At 43.5% G+C, this 15,969-nt stretch overlaps 1 long non-coding RNA gene across 1 annotated transcript in view; it reads right to left on the reverse strand.

The window, feature by feature from the left end:
- LOC123276404 (uncharacterized) overlaps nt 1–15,325 on the reverse strand; it is a 67,347-nt gene extending 52,022 nt beyond the window's left edge. Inside the window, exon 1 of the long non-coding RNA XR_011502669.1 lies at nt 8,727–15,325. This is a non-coding gene — a long non-coding RNA (uncharacterized lncRNA). The remainder of the gene's footprint in view (nt 1–8,726) is intronic.
- Between the last annotated feature and the right edge of the window lie 644 nt (nt 15,326–15,969).

Genomic DNA, 15,969 nt, shown 5'->3' on the forward strand with positions numbered 1-15,969 from the left:
TTGCTGATTAGATATATTTTTAAGTTTTAGAGCAAATGCTTCACAAAATAATGACTGATACTAAGAAATATTAGAGATTCCATTGATCCAATATCACTTCGAACAGGAGAAAAACTAAAGATAGCAACCAGACAATGGGATTTGATTTGTGCAAAATCAGTGTGGATGAGGCGGATCAAAGCATACAACACAGAGCAGGACCACGCATGGGTAAAGGCCACAGTGTCTAGAACAAGACTGCCCATGTCTGAATTCCGAGTCCACCACTACCTTAGGACCTTCGACAAGCCATCTAACACCTCCATGCTCAGTCCCTTCTGTGTAAACAGGAATGATGATCACAGTCTCTCTTCCATAAGGTTATTGTGAGAATTAAATGCCTTAATATTTCTAGAATTCCTAGAATGGTGCCTGGCCATTGTAAGTGCTACATAAGCATTCGTTCAATAAAATATATCGCAGCAATTATAAGCAATGCTGGCGATAACTATAGATATGCGATGCAATGGAAAGGTGTTACGTAATTCTAAATTATGCAGTTTTCTTTTTATAAAATAGATATTATTTTAAAAGAGATTCACTTCTATTCTGAAATCTCATGAATGCCAATCACGTCTTCGATTCCATCTAGTACAAGGATATATGGCTTTAAACTGATAGAAGCAATGAACACTTCTACAAGAAGTGAAAAGACCAGGACATTTGAGTCTTCATAAGAATATCAGTTTCAAGCTGAATACCGACAGCATAGAAATTTGCTCAAATTAGGTGACAATGTTTCCATCATTGCTATAATATGCTAATGGGATGAGGAGGCAGAAAGGGTTGGGAACAGTGAGTGCTACTCACAGCTGTACAGCTGATATATATATGTATATGTGTGATTAGCAGCCTCAAAATGTTCAACCCAAAAGGGATAATGAAATTTACCACCAGATGTCTCCTATACGTTTTCAGGATTTTATTTAAAAAATATTTTGTAAGATTCAAAGCATTACTCTCATTTTCCAAAATGCAAAAATAGATCATGTTACAAAGAGTTGGATGGGAAGAAAGAGAAGTTAGGCTACATGCTCTGTGAATTTCAGCGGCCCCTTAACATCAGGTGCCTGTTTAGGGGTCACGGCCACCACCCTGAGTGGTCCAGCAGTGCACACAGACACAGCATCTCCCACCCACTGCCTAGTCTCTTTGGTCCTAGCCAATATTAAACCTAACATAACCAATCTTAAATTACTCTACCCACAGTATTGGACCCCAGACCTTGGATTCTAGAAATTACCAGGGAGAATTAAGTTACGAACCAGAAAAGGGTAAAGGAAGTAATTTGAAAGGACTAACTTTGAAATTGTGATTAAAAGACTTAGTAGTGGCAACCCAAAATTGTAATCAACTGCCTAATATTCTAAGAGCATTTTACCACACACAACTTCTGTCTTGCTTTTGTTTTTCAAAAGCAATATATTCCAGAGAAATTAAGGCATATTAGAATCTTGAATATCAATTTATGCAAAGAAGCTGTATTGGATTAAGTCTCTCAGATGCATTACGATTCTGTTAGAGTCACTGAGAATAATTATGTTTAACAAATATTTATCGGTTGCCTATTACATGCAAGGTTCTGTGCTAGATGCCTGGAAGTTAGAGGAGATAAAATGATCCATATTATAAAGTCAAGGATTAAGGGGAGTGGAAATGGGTTCTGTACACATTTCACGGCAAAAAAGAGTCTGAAGGCTACGGGAGTTTGATGCAGAACCATCACAAGGAAGAAAAGCTCCGTGCAGAAGACATTTGAGATGAGCCGTGGAGAAGGCACAGGTGGAGTTGAGGGCAAGGGCATATCAAGCCAGACGAGGCACAGGGAAGGGCCCAGAAGTGGGAAAGCACATGAACATTCGAGAAACAGGCAGTTGCTTAGAGCGGTGGAGCTCAGCAGGTGTTCCGGGGATTCTGGACATCCCACAACACGGGACAGTCACACACAATGAAGCCCTGGCCCGGGCTCTGCCTGACTTCCACATCTTCTGTCAGATGGTCACATAAGGGGGGAACCTTTATAATTACCCAGCCTAGAAACCAACTGCATTCTACGTGTAAACACAAAGTGTTTTTTGTGCGGGTTTGAGACACATTGAATTTTCTAGGATGCAACTGCCATATAAACTGATAGAAGATTAGATGTTGCTTTGTCTGAAATGATAACAAGATTTGTTCAGAAATTTCAGAAAATCACGACCCTGATAGCAATACTGCTCATGATGTTTGAGCCTTGAATACAACACACCCGTTTCAGTCTACCTGTATAGCTATTCCTTTCGTGGTCGTTTTCCATATAGAGGTAGGCACCTCCCACTCCATGGTGTCTTCCATGGGAATCATGTCTGAGCATATCCATGTGGAAATACTTATTATTTTATAATAAATTACTTTCTCTACATCTTTTATATGACAGTAGGGGGTTGTATCGATTTTTTTATTGAGGTATAATTGACATCTCACATTATATTACTTTCAAGTGTACAACATAATGATTGGATATTTGTGTACACTGCAAAATGATCACAATAAGTCTAGCTACCATCCATTATCATACATAGCACAAAATTTCTTTTTCTTGTGATAAGAACTTTTCAGATCTACTCTCTTAGCAACTTTCAAATATAGGATCCAGTATTCTTAACTGTAGTCACCATGCTGTACATTACATCCCCAGGACTTATTTATTTTATAACTAAGTGTATTGATTTTTAAAGATATTGTTATATCAGAAAATGACCATAAAATCAAGGACTTAAAAGTTATATATGAATATGGGACATAAAGGAGGAGACGGTAGCAAAAAAGATAACATTTGAGCTTGTGTCACACAGTGAAAAGTATTTTCAAGAATGGGAAGAGAGGGGGCCAGCTCCGTGGCCAAGTGGTTAAGTTCGCACGCTCTGCTGCGGCGGCCCAGGGTTCGGATCCTGGGCGCGGACATGGTACCGCTCATCAGGCCACGTTGAGGCAGCGTCCCACATCCCACAACTAGAAGGACCTGCAACTAAGATATACAACTGTGTACAGGGGGGCTTGGGGAGATAAAGCAGAAAAAAAAAAAAAAAAGATTGGCAACAGTTGTTAGCCCAGGTGCCAATCCTTAAAAAAAAGAATGGGAAGAGAGAAATTAATCTTAATGCTCTATCTGTGGAAGGTTATTTAAAAAAAAATCTTTAAAATATGGGTAATTTTGAGATTTCAGACCTTAAATGACAGAATTTCAGAGCATCAAGTGTTCTTGGAGATCATCAAGTCTAGTCCAAACCCGTTACTGGCACATGAGGAATCTGAGGACTAGAGAGATGATGGGACCTGAGCACAGAGATCATCAGGAGCTTTTAAAATATACTTATTTTTCTAACAGTTTTTCTTCAAACAACAACTAATCATTTCAAGAATACTACTTTTTCTTTTAAGATTGGCCCTAAGCTAACATCTGTTGCCAACCTTTTTGTTTTTCTTCTTCTTCTCCCCAAAGCCCTCCAGTACGTAGTTGTACTTTCTACTTGTAGGTCCTTCTAGTCCTGCTCTGTGGGACGCTCCTCAGCATGGCCTGATGCACAGTGCTAGGTCTGTGCCCAGGATCTGAACCGGCAAATCCCTGGGCCACTGAACCAGAGCACATGAACTTAACCACTCGGCCACAGGGCCAGCTCCTAAAGAATATTATTTTTGAGTTTTCAAGCTGTGTGGGTCACTATTTCTTGGCATATATGGTTCATTAGGAGTCACATATGGGAGGCATGGGTTGTTCACCTCTTTCACAAAGCTGGTATCGAGGTTAAATGACAAAATGGAGGCGAATGAACCTCCAAAGATACACACAGCCTGACAATCATAAAGCACAATATCACTAATAATAATCATTAAAAAACAATCCTAGGCAAAAAAATACTCAAAGATGATGCTTATGGATTTATCTCTTTGTATACAAAGGAAAGCAGATGTTCAATTTTTTTAAAATCACATTTTGGGTGATTAGAATTATTTTTCCTCAACATGATGTTGAAGATAAAGTGAGCATTGCTAGTCTTGGAAAATGATCCTAAACAGTTCTCTTTACTCTGGCAAGACCAAACTGTCACTCCTAAAGGACGGTGGCCCATTTGCCCAATTTAAATGATCACATCTCAAGTGTTTAAACACCCTATTGGGATAGGAAAACTTATGGGCAGAGAAAAAAATTAATTGATATAATTCTATGATACTTTGTAACAAAATGACTTAGTGATTAACTTTTTCACTTGTTTGGCAGTATTGTCTCTCATCATTCAACTTGAATTTATTGAGAACCTTCTATGTGTCAGGCTCTGTGCCAGGCACTGGGTATGACAACGGCCAGTGAATTACACATGGTTCCCTGCACTCGCAGGACTGCAGAGGGAGACTATGTAATGGAAAGTGGCAGGGCCGTGTGTATGTCACCTGGACCAGGCAGGCAAACTCACAGTATTGGCAGGGAGTCAGCCATGTAAACTAGACTATGACGTGACTAGGGCTATCCTTGCCACCTGGTCAAAGTTGAGGGTGAGGCAGAGAAATACCCATTAGCCCCTCCTCTACAGAAGGTGACATTTAAATAGGCCTTAAGAGGGAGGAGGATGTCACCGATCTCAGAAAAGGGAGGGGCATTCCAGGAAAAGGGAACTGAGTGGACGGACACGGAGGGACAGAAGTGACTGGCTGCTCCAAGGAGATCAACCTCGTGGAACAAAGGGTGAGAGATGAGGTTGGAGGAGTCAGCAGGGCCCGGGGTGCAGGCCTGGGAAACCCTGTGGAGGATCCCTACTAGTCTTTCCGCCCATTCCACACCACTGACTTGAGTGCAGACTCTCCTGATAACTGATGCTGGGAGAGCACCAGATGCAAATCACCCCAAAGAGCGATGTCCCTCTGTTGGCTCAAGGAGGCAAGACGGTGCAGTCATGGGGACCAGGGCCTTTGAACTCAACGAAGACCGGCGTTTGAACTCCGTGCTCTACCCACAGGAAGCTGCGTGACCAGCCATTCTGAGCCTCAGTCTCCTTATCTGGGACGATGATGCTGGATGTTGAGAGCGTTAAATGAGGTGCTGATAAAGCCCTTAGCACCATGCCTGGCACTCAGAAAGCCAGCTCAATAAATGGAACTCACTGTTATTCAGAGCTGCCACCAGGGTACAGGGGTAACAGGGTGAGGAAGCACGTCAGTAAGAAAGTCAGCGACTCTTCTCTGACCTTCTACAAAGCAGGTCACAGAAGGGACATCAGCTGCCTGCAAGGCAGGTGAGGGACACGGGGGCCAGGAGAGCTGGCACAGGCAGCAGAGGTGTTTTGGTGTCCCTGCTAGGGAGGGCCCCCGGCTCACGGCCGCTCAGGAGCTGCAGCTGCAGACAGCTGAGGTGGGCGACAGGAAAATGCTCTCTGCAAAGAAGCTGAGTCTGCTCCAAGCGCTTGACCTCTGGGGCCTGGCTGTGTTCTCAGCAGCAGCGCCTTCTCCTCTGCCCACATCCACCTCAACCAGATGCAACCCAGCTTAGTGCTAAATGACCGTGGGGCCAGCCGGCTGTCTCGCCCCCGCTTCCTCCCAGCTGCAGCGGCCACAGCTGCAAACTCTCTCGCTTCGCCATCCTCCTCTCCTTAGTCGAGCTAAAGAATAGGAGTCTCTTGTCTCCCTCAGCAGTCCCCCACTCCCTGCCTCTTTCTCTAGCTCCGTGAGGAATAATAAATAACAAATAACAGCAATAATAATACTAATGACAACTGTGTGCCAGGTACACTTTAAGTTCTTTACATGTATTATCTCTTAATACTCACACAGCCTTGTGAGATAGGTACTATTAATCCCATCCCCATTTTACAGATGAGAAATTGAGGCACAGATTGCTTTAGTAAACTGCCCAAGAGTACACGGCTAGTAAATAGCAGAGCCAGAAGTGAGAATGCAGGCGGCCAAGTCAGAACCCCAGCCCTTTCCCTCGGCCTCCTCCGTCAACGAGGAGGGCTATGCCTTCAGGGATGGCAGGGGCCGCCTGGCTGTCAAGGATGCCCAGGCTGTTCCCGAGATTATTCACTGTTGTTGTCAGCCTAAAGATCTGCTTATTTGAAAGATGGCAGCTGTTTCTATTAGGAGCTTCCAGCATCTAAAACACACTTTTTAAAATAACAATTCACTTTGGGAATAAAATCACAATTGGGCATGTATGACTGAGTTATAGCATCAGCCTGGCCAGCTGACACCTTTGGGATGTCCCTGAGTAGCACCGTCGCCTTCTTATAGAGACAGTCACACCTGCCGCTACTGATTCTGATTTTGCCCACTTTACACACGCTGAGAAACGCGACCACAGAGCACTCGTGCCCACATGTTCACCATGTTTACTCACGGACACCCACCACACACACAGAAAGGAGCTCAAATATCTGTCCCCTCATACAGAGATAACACACATCCATCAAAACTCACCCTGGGCCCCACACACTCCCTCGGTACCCGGGGGCACACGGGTACATGCCCTGCGGGAGACGAACACATTCCCCAAATTCAATTGAGGGAGGAGTTCCCCAGAGCAGGCAGAGTCAGACGCCCACAAACATGTCAACACAAGCAGGCAGCTAATAACAATAATAATAATAGCTAATATTTATCAGTGCTCACTAGGTGCCAAGCACTGTGCTAAATGTCTTAGTTTTTCATACTTTATCTTGTTAATCCTCTCAACTACCTATAAGGACAATTTTTTATTATTATTATCCACATTTTGCAAATGGGAAAACTGAGCCACAGAGAGTTAAAATAACTCACCCGAGGTCGCACAGCTAATAAGCAGTGGTGTGGGGCTTGACCGCAGGTGGTCGGGCTCCCCAGCTGCTTCTAGAACGCAGGCAGGCCCGATGCAGACCCTACACCATTGTTATCACTCCCTGTCCACATCTTGTAACTGAAATGTCACACGTCCAAAGGAGAACGCTTGACTCCCCTCCAATCCTGCTGCCCCCCCATGCTGTCCCCTCTCAGTGAATAGCCCTCACCATCCATCTAGTTTCCCAAAGCCCAAAACTAGGAGTGGTCCTCAGTTCCTCCCTTTCCCTCAACCCCACATTCAATTCCTCAGCAAATTCTCAATCCATCCGAAGCCCTCGCCTCCACTGCTCTTGCCCTCCTCTAAGCCACCACCATCTTTTGCTTGGACCATTTCAGTAGCCCCGAACAAGGGCTCCTGCCTCCATGCCTGCTCCCCTACGTCCATTTTCCACACGTCAGACTGATTGCGATCTTTTAAAAATGTCAATCAATTCATGTCACTCCCCCTGCTTAAAACTCTCCACTGGCCTCCCATTGCACTCGGTAGGGTCCAACCTAATATTCTGCCTACAGAGCCCAGATATGAAGTGGCCCGGCCTTCACCCCCATTTCATCCGGTACAACTCCCCCTGAAGCCCGCCAGAGTCCGACACCCTGGCCTTCTTTCCCTTCCTAACACACTCAATTTTGTTTCCAGTTTAGAACCTGTATTGACTTAGCTGTTCCCACTACCTGGAATGTTCTTTCTTCTGATCTCCCCATGGCTGGCTCCTGCTCGTCCATGAGATCTCCCTGGAGAGTGTAGCAGGGATGGCTACCTTCTCTGCAGAAGTCCACGCTCCCCTTCCAGATGGTGGGGTTGGCTTTCTATCCCTGCCTGACTCCCAGTGTGGCCGTGTGGGCCCAGGATGGCCAAATTCTTGCTAAAAGAACAGGAGTGGAAGTGATGTGTTTCACAGCCAGGCCGAGACTTTAAAGGAACAGGTGTGACTCTTCCACTCTTTTTCCTCTTGCTGTAGCCAAAAGCAGAGGACTCTGAGGCCTCAGAAGATGACAGAGTCTGAAGATGGAAAGAGCCTGTGTCCCCAAATCACTACATGGAGGAAAGCCAAGTGTTACCCAACTAGAAACCCCATACTGGACTGTTCCATGAGTGAGAAATAAACCTCCATTCGAGAAGCCACTGATAGGGGATTTATTTGTTATAGCCACTAGAGTTAGTTAGTCTAACATAGTAACTAACCTAGCTCCTGACCATGCAACCTAGATAACCACCTGTCACCTCATCACATCACTCTGCATGGCGTTTATCATGACTTGATATGTTTCTTTTTATGTGTTATCAGTCTTCCTCAACCAGTGCATCACTTGTCTAGGAGCCATGACCTTATTTATCGCTATCCCCAGAACCTAGAACAGTGCCTGGCACACAACAGGCAACCAAAAATATTCTGTAACCAACGAATGGCTGGATGAGTGAGTAAATTACCACACTCAAAAACAGTGACAGAACTACATAGGAGGGGCGATAGTTGAGGGGCACATCCTACCTTGGAGACCTTGCCCTCGTTCCCCTTGTCTGGAATGCTCTCCCTGAGATACCCGCCTGGCTCCTTCCTTCAGGTATTTATTCAAATGTCTTTTTTTAGTGAGGCTTTCCCAGGCTACACTGTTAAAATCCTAACAGTTCCCCCACACACACACTGCTTCTTTCTACAAGCGTCTCAGGACCCCTCTGTGCCCACAAACATCACATTTGGGAAACAGGGAAACCTGCTGTATCTTACTGTGCCCAGCTGTTTACCAAAAGTGGCCCACCAGGCACTGGCCTTCCTCACTCCAGCGAGCACCTTCTTCCTCCTTCTCCCCTCTTTCTCTGCTCTATTTTCCATAGAACTTACCATCATCAGTCGTTCTCCATCTTTTGTTTAGTTAGTTAACTCTTTGTCCTTCCCTCTCTCCAATAGCCTGAAAACTCCACGAGGGTAAGCTCTTTTGTCCATTTTCTTCTCTGTTGTATGGCTGCTGCCTAGAATAGTGCCTGGCACATAAAGGTACTCAATTAACATTTGGTGAAAGGAGTAAGGAAGGAAGAAAGGGAGGAAAGGAGGGAGGGAGGAAGGAAGGAAGAAAAGAAAGGAGGAAGGAAGGGAAAATTTTCCTGCATATGTTTGTCTTAAGAGATAGGAAATTCTAGTCTCTCAACTTTGACCTCAATTGGCTCCAAATAAGTCATTTGCTTTCTGGGCCTTAGCTTTGTCCTCTGTAAAATTGGGAGAGTAGAGAGACAGCAACCTTAGAAGACCCTTCCAGCTACGCAGATCCTAGGGTTGTCCAATTTGAACCTGGGCCAACCTGCCCAAAGGCTCAGGGAGATTCCGCCACGAGGGTCCACTGTCTTCATCTCGGCCCTGGCCGTCCCTTTACGGGGTCACTGCCACCACCACCAGACTGGTCCTCCATATAACATCATGTTAAGAGAGAATAAAAAATTGAAGCATTCATATGTGAAGGATTCCCATCAATTCTGATGACCACGACATCAGAAATCCTACACGATTACCATAGTTCTCAGAGACTCACTGAGTAATCCGCTCCTCTACTGCGGCGTTTTGGCTTATAGTACTGTAGAAATACGATCTCTTTGAACTGGTATGAGCACAATATAACTTGTCCAGTTGTTTAGTTTTTTCTGGATATGCAGAAGATTCCCAGGTCTGGGGGTATCACTGTACATAGACTCCAGCCCCGTTCCTTACATACTTGTGTTTTAATAAATACGTATCTAGTGGATTTTCATTGATGTAAGTTCCGTGTAGTCAGTTACCAGGCTTACCTTATTCACTATCGGATAGTTAGTGTCTGGCACAGTACTTGACCATAAACAGTCAAATGAGTGAGCGAAATGAAATAAACAAACCCAACATTCAGGTTCAGCAAAGAAAGAGGTCTGAAAACCCATTGAAATAGGAAACCTAACAGAGGATCATTCAATATTAGCTATTCCATTAGAATTCCATCTCCATTAATACGAATTAGGAATCAGTGCCTTATTGCTTTAAATACTTCACCATCAAATTTGAATGGTAGAATTTGATTTTGTGTCCTATTTCCATCTTTGCCCTCCTTCAGTCTATCTTCAGCCAAGCGGCCAGAGTGAGCTTGTCAAATATGTCATATAGGTCATTGCTCTGCTCAAAAGTAGTAAAAGCCCAAGTCCTTACAGTGACCTGTGACACCAGACAAAACTCACTCCTTCCCCACATCCATTACATCTCCAACCTCGTCCCTACCACCCTCCGCACAGCTCTGACTTCCTCCCAGTTGCCTGGCCTCCCTGCATTCCTTTAGCCTCAGAACCTCCATGCTTGCTGTTCCCTCTGTGTTGAATGCTCTTCCAACTCATATTTGCATAACTTGCTCCCCCATCTACTTCCAGCAGTTACCCAATACCACCTTCTCTCTTACCAGATGGCCTCTTCCCTTTCAAGGTTCCATTTTGCTCCACAGCATTTAAAGGCATCTCACCGGCTACATGGTTTCCATCTTTATCATGTTTGTTTTCTTTCTGCGCAAGGTGAGATCTGGGCAGGCATGGATTTTTGTCTCTTTTGTTCACTGCTGTATCCCCTGTGTCTAGAACACTTGTTACTGTTTAGGAAGCAAAATCAGTGAAGGAAGAATACAAATATAATACATCCACATAATTAGGCTAGAGTCTTGATTTCTTCTCAAGAACGAATAGAAAATGAAAACATTGCAAAGCAATCTGCGGCTCCTTTCAAAATGAGAAAAAACACTGCTCTTGCTCTAGGTGGTTGGTTATTAAGTTAATGCTTTGAAACTTGAAAAGAATACCCTTTTCTGTTACCTATACATGCTGTTCAGGAGCTTACAGGGAAATAGCACTGTTTCCAAATGGCAAAGCATTTGCCCTGAATCTTTCCACACGGCTCATCTCAAATGACTTATTTAATCATTGTATTTTTATCGGGCATAATTGGAGTTGTTTAACTGCAATAAAATTTATTAACTTTATCATCTACTCTGCAATACTTAACATTATAACCTAAATGAGATAATTCGCATATCAAAAAATTCACCATTTTAAAGTGTACAATTCAGTGGTTTTCGGTGTATTCACAAGGTTGTACAAATATCACCATCATCTAATTCGAGAACATTCTCAGCATCCCAAAAAGAAACTCCACACCCAATAGGAGTGATTCTCGGTTTCCCCTCTACCCTCATCCCCTGGCAGCCACTAACCTATTTTCTGTCTCTATAGATTTGCCGATTCAAACCTAAGATTTTTAACGTGTGACCTATAGCTTTCAGACTCTTGTCCTCTTAGAAACCTTGACTCACGGCCATTTTGTATTAACCAAATAAATTGTCTTCCTCTTGGCATGGGTTCCCAGAACTGCAAGAATGTTGGTAGCTCTGTGCCTCACTGGGCTAAAATGGTGGGTGCTAAGACAGGAGAAGAGATAGTGAAGGAGAGCCTGGAGCCATCCCAGCCGCTGTGGGTTCATGTCAAACCACAGAGTGCTCACAGAACAGAGACCTGTAGTGAGAACTGGAAGGATGAGGATGGAAGAAATAAAGCTATTCTATGAACCTCCCTATTTCTAGGGATGAGACTGGGAGGGACCCCAGGACAACCCCAGTTCCTACTTCATGCCCCAACCTCTTCACACCTGCGAGTGGCAAACGGAGTATGTCACTACCCAGGATGGGAAACGATATGGGAGTTCTCATGTAGAGGACACCAGATAAAACAATGAAGGAGTGCATACTTTGGGCAGGAAAACTTGATTCCTTCCACACAAACAATAATAATAACAATAATAATAAAACAATAGTAATAAATCAAATAATAATATGGTACATAGTAGGCATTTAATGTGTTGCTCAATATCTTAATATAATTAATAATGAGCTGATGATGTACGCGGAAACTCTTTGTAAAATATACAATACTGTACAGATGCATTATTCATATTTTCTAATCTAATTTCTTCTCCTTAAAGTAATTCCATCATTGTCAAGAATTACTAGACCAACTTTGATCTAAGGGAGAAAAAGGGAGGCAAGCTCTCTGCCCCCCAGGGTGTATAATCTTCTTGAGGAGACTGGAAGAAAATAAGTAGAATAGCCAGGAAAACTTTGCAGATGCAGAATGACATCTGATATGGAAATTCTAACCCACAGCTGGCTTTCAGGGGCTCTCTTGCAGGAAGGGCTGGGCACAGACGAAGTGAGGGAAGATACTCCAAATCTGGGGGATCACATTGACTAAAGTCACACTGTTTTGCTTGAGCCCAATGAAAAGGCTTGGGATTTCTTGACATCTTACCTGAGAACAGTCTAAACTGGAACCTGCTGTGACACTGTTAAAATCACATTCCACATCCTTTAAGGCAAATCTTTACAAGAGTCAAATGTCCTGTTTGACTACTTGGTAATAACAAATGCTTGCTCGCACTTTCTCAGGAAACGCTTCATGACAGAAATGTTCAAAGTTGTGCTTGTGGTCTTTATAGTCAAAAAGATAAGTTTTAATATCTTAGATTTGTAGTTTCACATTTTCAATTACACACAGTTATTACGAATGCCCTATCTCCCCTTCCATATCTGTATCATCTCCCTTCTGTGTTGGCCCCATATTTCACAGCCCATTCTTTATTCTAATGACAGCAATCAATTTCGTCTTCCTAATGCTATTTGTACATGAAATCTTACTTAGGATTCTAAGTTATTTCATGACCTCAAAATGACAGGGGCAAAAAAAAAAAATGGATTTGCTACATATAATCACTCATCTTTTCAGAGTGTAAGCTAAAATGACGTTACCTAATTCAATCTTGTGGGGTATGTGCATGTGTCAATCCACGGTAGGGGCTGGGGATGTGGGGTTTGTTTTTAGGATAAGATGCTCTGAAACAATGAAAAATATGGGTACAGTTGCCACCCTGCCATTGGGCAAGTCCCTCAATCTCTCTGGTAAAATAAAGGGCAGGGCCAGACAATTGGACCGTCTCTGAGATTCCTCCCATTTTCAACTTACCGTGATTGTAGACTTATTTCCTAACTAAAGTCAGGGTGTTCCAGACTGCCAAAGTACCCTCCTTTCTCTGGAGACACCTATGTTCCCCAGGGTTGGTTGGTTGGTTGGTTGGTTTTTAATGGGCGTGTGGGTGGGGAGGAGCTGTTATGTAGGGAAAGGAACACCAGGTGGGTTAGCGTGGTAGGTTCCCAAGCTACTCACCTTGTACCTCCACAGTTAACTGGGCGGCCCTGTGGTTCAGGCTAGGGCCGGAACAGACCTGGAGGACATACTGTCTGGCCGTGGTCAGCTTCAAATTTTAAAATCTTAGACAGGATTTGGGATGACCCCACAGTCCAACGGGTCTCTTGAGCTAAGCTTGAACCTCACCCACTAATCTCACGTATCCCCAAGGACCTCGGAAGTGCTTCTAAGGGTCGAGACTATGAACTGATAGTTCCACCTTGCCTTACAATAACTACCAGCTGCCCAAATGGCCTACTGCTACCCCAGCTGTGAGATTTTAGAACCACCTGCGTGATTAACGGGTGTCAAAGATCCAAAAGAAAAATAATCTAGCACTGCTTTCTAAAGCCTTTTTTATAATCCATCCATTCTGCACCTTCTAATTCAGATATTTAGTCCACATATTATAAATTCAAAAATAAAATCTAAAACAAACTAATCTTTCATTAATAATCAAAACCGAAGACTAAGGAAAATACTATGGAGAAATAACCTGTCCCTAAACCAGATACACAGAGTCTTGATTCTTGAACAAAGTAGCAAACGTTTAATCAACTGATTAAACATCAATCAGTTCAGACTGAGATTAGTCAAAGAACATCACTATCAGCCATATCTCATGCTTTAGCCAAATGTATATATTCTTCCAGGACTCTTTTGCTATTATTTATTCTCATTAGCTATTTACTCTCTGCCTAATACGTGACAGGCACTCTTGTTAGGTGCTTTACACACATCATTACTCTCAAGGTCGTTAATGTTAACCCATTACAGTCATGCGTCGCTGACCAACGAGGATACGTTCTGATGTTGTGCGAACATCATAGAGTGTACTTACACAAACCTGGATGGTATAGCCTCCTACACACCTGCACTATATGGTACTGATCTTACGGGAACACTGTTGCATATGCAGTCCATGGTTGACTGAAACGTCATTCTGTGCTGCATGACCATATATAGAAGAAGATACTAAGGCTTACCAATAGTAAGTCATTTGCTCAAGGTCACACAGCTAGGAGCTGAAAAGATATGGGATCAGAGAATCCTTCGATATACTGAAACTCCAAGCCTGTAGTATATATTCAGGATAATTTTTGGCTGCCCAACATCCACTCACCCTACCCTAGTTCCAGTAACAGCCTCAGATTATCATTTGGGATCCCACCCTCCCAACTCTCAACTCATGTTGCTCCAGTGGGTCTGACTCCACCTCCAGCTCCAGAGGTGGCATATGACCCAGGATTCGCCAAGAAGAGCATCATACTCTCTTGGCATCAGTGATTGAGTCAGATACAAGCATATGGTCCAGGTAAGGCTAATCAGAGACAGAAAGACTCGGTGGGAGGACTTTGAGCCATTTCTGCTGGACTTGAACCTGGAGTTGCTACAGCCACCTTCCCTCCAGATGGAAGAGCCAAGGGGTTGAGACAACATCAAGACAGCAGAGCCACGCAAGAAACAGTGAGAAACCAGGGCTTGGTGACATCATTTGAGACACTGGATGAAGCCTGAGCTGAACCAGACCCAATCCTTGGCTTTAACGTTATATAAGCTAATAAATTCCCTTTTTGCTGAAGCCAGTTTGAGTCACTTGCAACCAGAAGAGTTATGATTGATACAATATTCTTTTCCAGGACTCCAAAATGATTTGGCTTGTAGGTAGTTTCATTTGACCAGCACAGGTCAAACTCCCCACCCCCCGCAAACCACCAACACTGAATTTGAATGACTGTAGGTGAGTCAACTCTCTCCCACCACAGATCCATCTGCTCCCTATCACATTACAAGGACTATTGCCTGATCGCTGAAAGCATTTGAGAATGCATGGCCTGCCATGATTTTGCATCCCCATGTTATTGAGCCCTTATGACGATAATTCATAACCTTTTTTGGGTCAGTGAACCCTTTGAGAATCTGATCAAAGACCCAGGACATCTTCCTATCCCCCAAAACACACATATGCATATAATTGTTCTATTTCTCATATAGTTTTAAGGGTATCATAGATCCCTCCCAAAGTCTGCCTAGGTGAAGAATCTCTGCCATACTGATATTGCTTTTTAATCTGGTACATGTCCATGGGGCACTATTTTTAAAAATAAAGGTAATCATTTCATTTAGAGGCATGATGTCAGTCAGTGCTTCACAAACTTTAATGTGCATGCAAATCATCTGGTCACCTTATTAAAATGCAAACTCTAATTCAGCAGACCTGGAATGCATTTCTAACAAGCTCTCGGGCGATGCCGACGCTGCTGGTCCATGGGTTACCCTCTGAGAACTAAGGGTGAAGGAAAACATGCATGGATTTTGGAGTCAAAGGACCTGGGTTCAAATCCTGCAATGATCCCTCACCAGTGATGTGACATTAGGTAAGTCACTTAACTGCTACCCAGCAGCTTTCATTTGTTCATCTGTAAAACAGAAATATAGTACCCACCTTGCAGGGCTCAACCTCAAAGATTAAATATGACAACATGCAAAAAGCATTAGACAATTAACAAAAATTCTCTTCCCTTCAGATCAGGGTCCTCAACCTTGGCATTATGGACATTTGGGGTTGGATAATTCTTTATTATGGAGGGGCTCTCCTGGGCACTGTAGGATGTTTAGCAGTATCGCTGACCTCCACCAGGTAGATGCCAGTAGCACTCTTCCAACTGTGACGCCAAAAATGTCTTCAGACATCGTCAGATCTCCCTTGGGCTCAAAATCAGCCCTGGTTGAGATCTGCATATTAACAGATCTACATATTAGCTCAAGATCTACATATTAACTCTAGATCTACATATTAACTGCCAGATATCCTAAGCCTTCTCTGAGCTCCTTAACTGCCTAAATAATCT

This window comes from Equus asinus, chromosome 4 (assembly GCF_041296235.1).
Source record: "Equus asinus isolate D_3611 breed Donkey chromosome 4, EquAss-T2T_v2, whole genome shotgun sequence".
Taxonomy (NCBI): domain Eukaryota; kingdom Metazoa; phylum Chordata; class Mammalia; order Perissodactyla; family Equidae; genus Equus; species Equus asinus.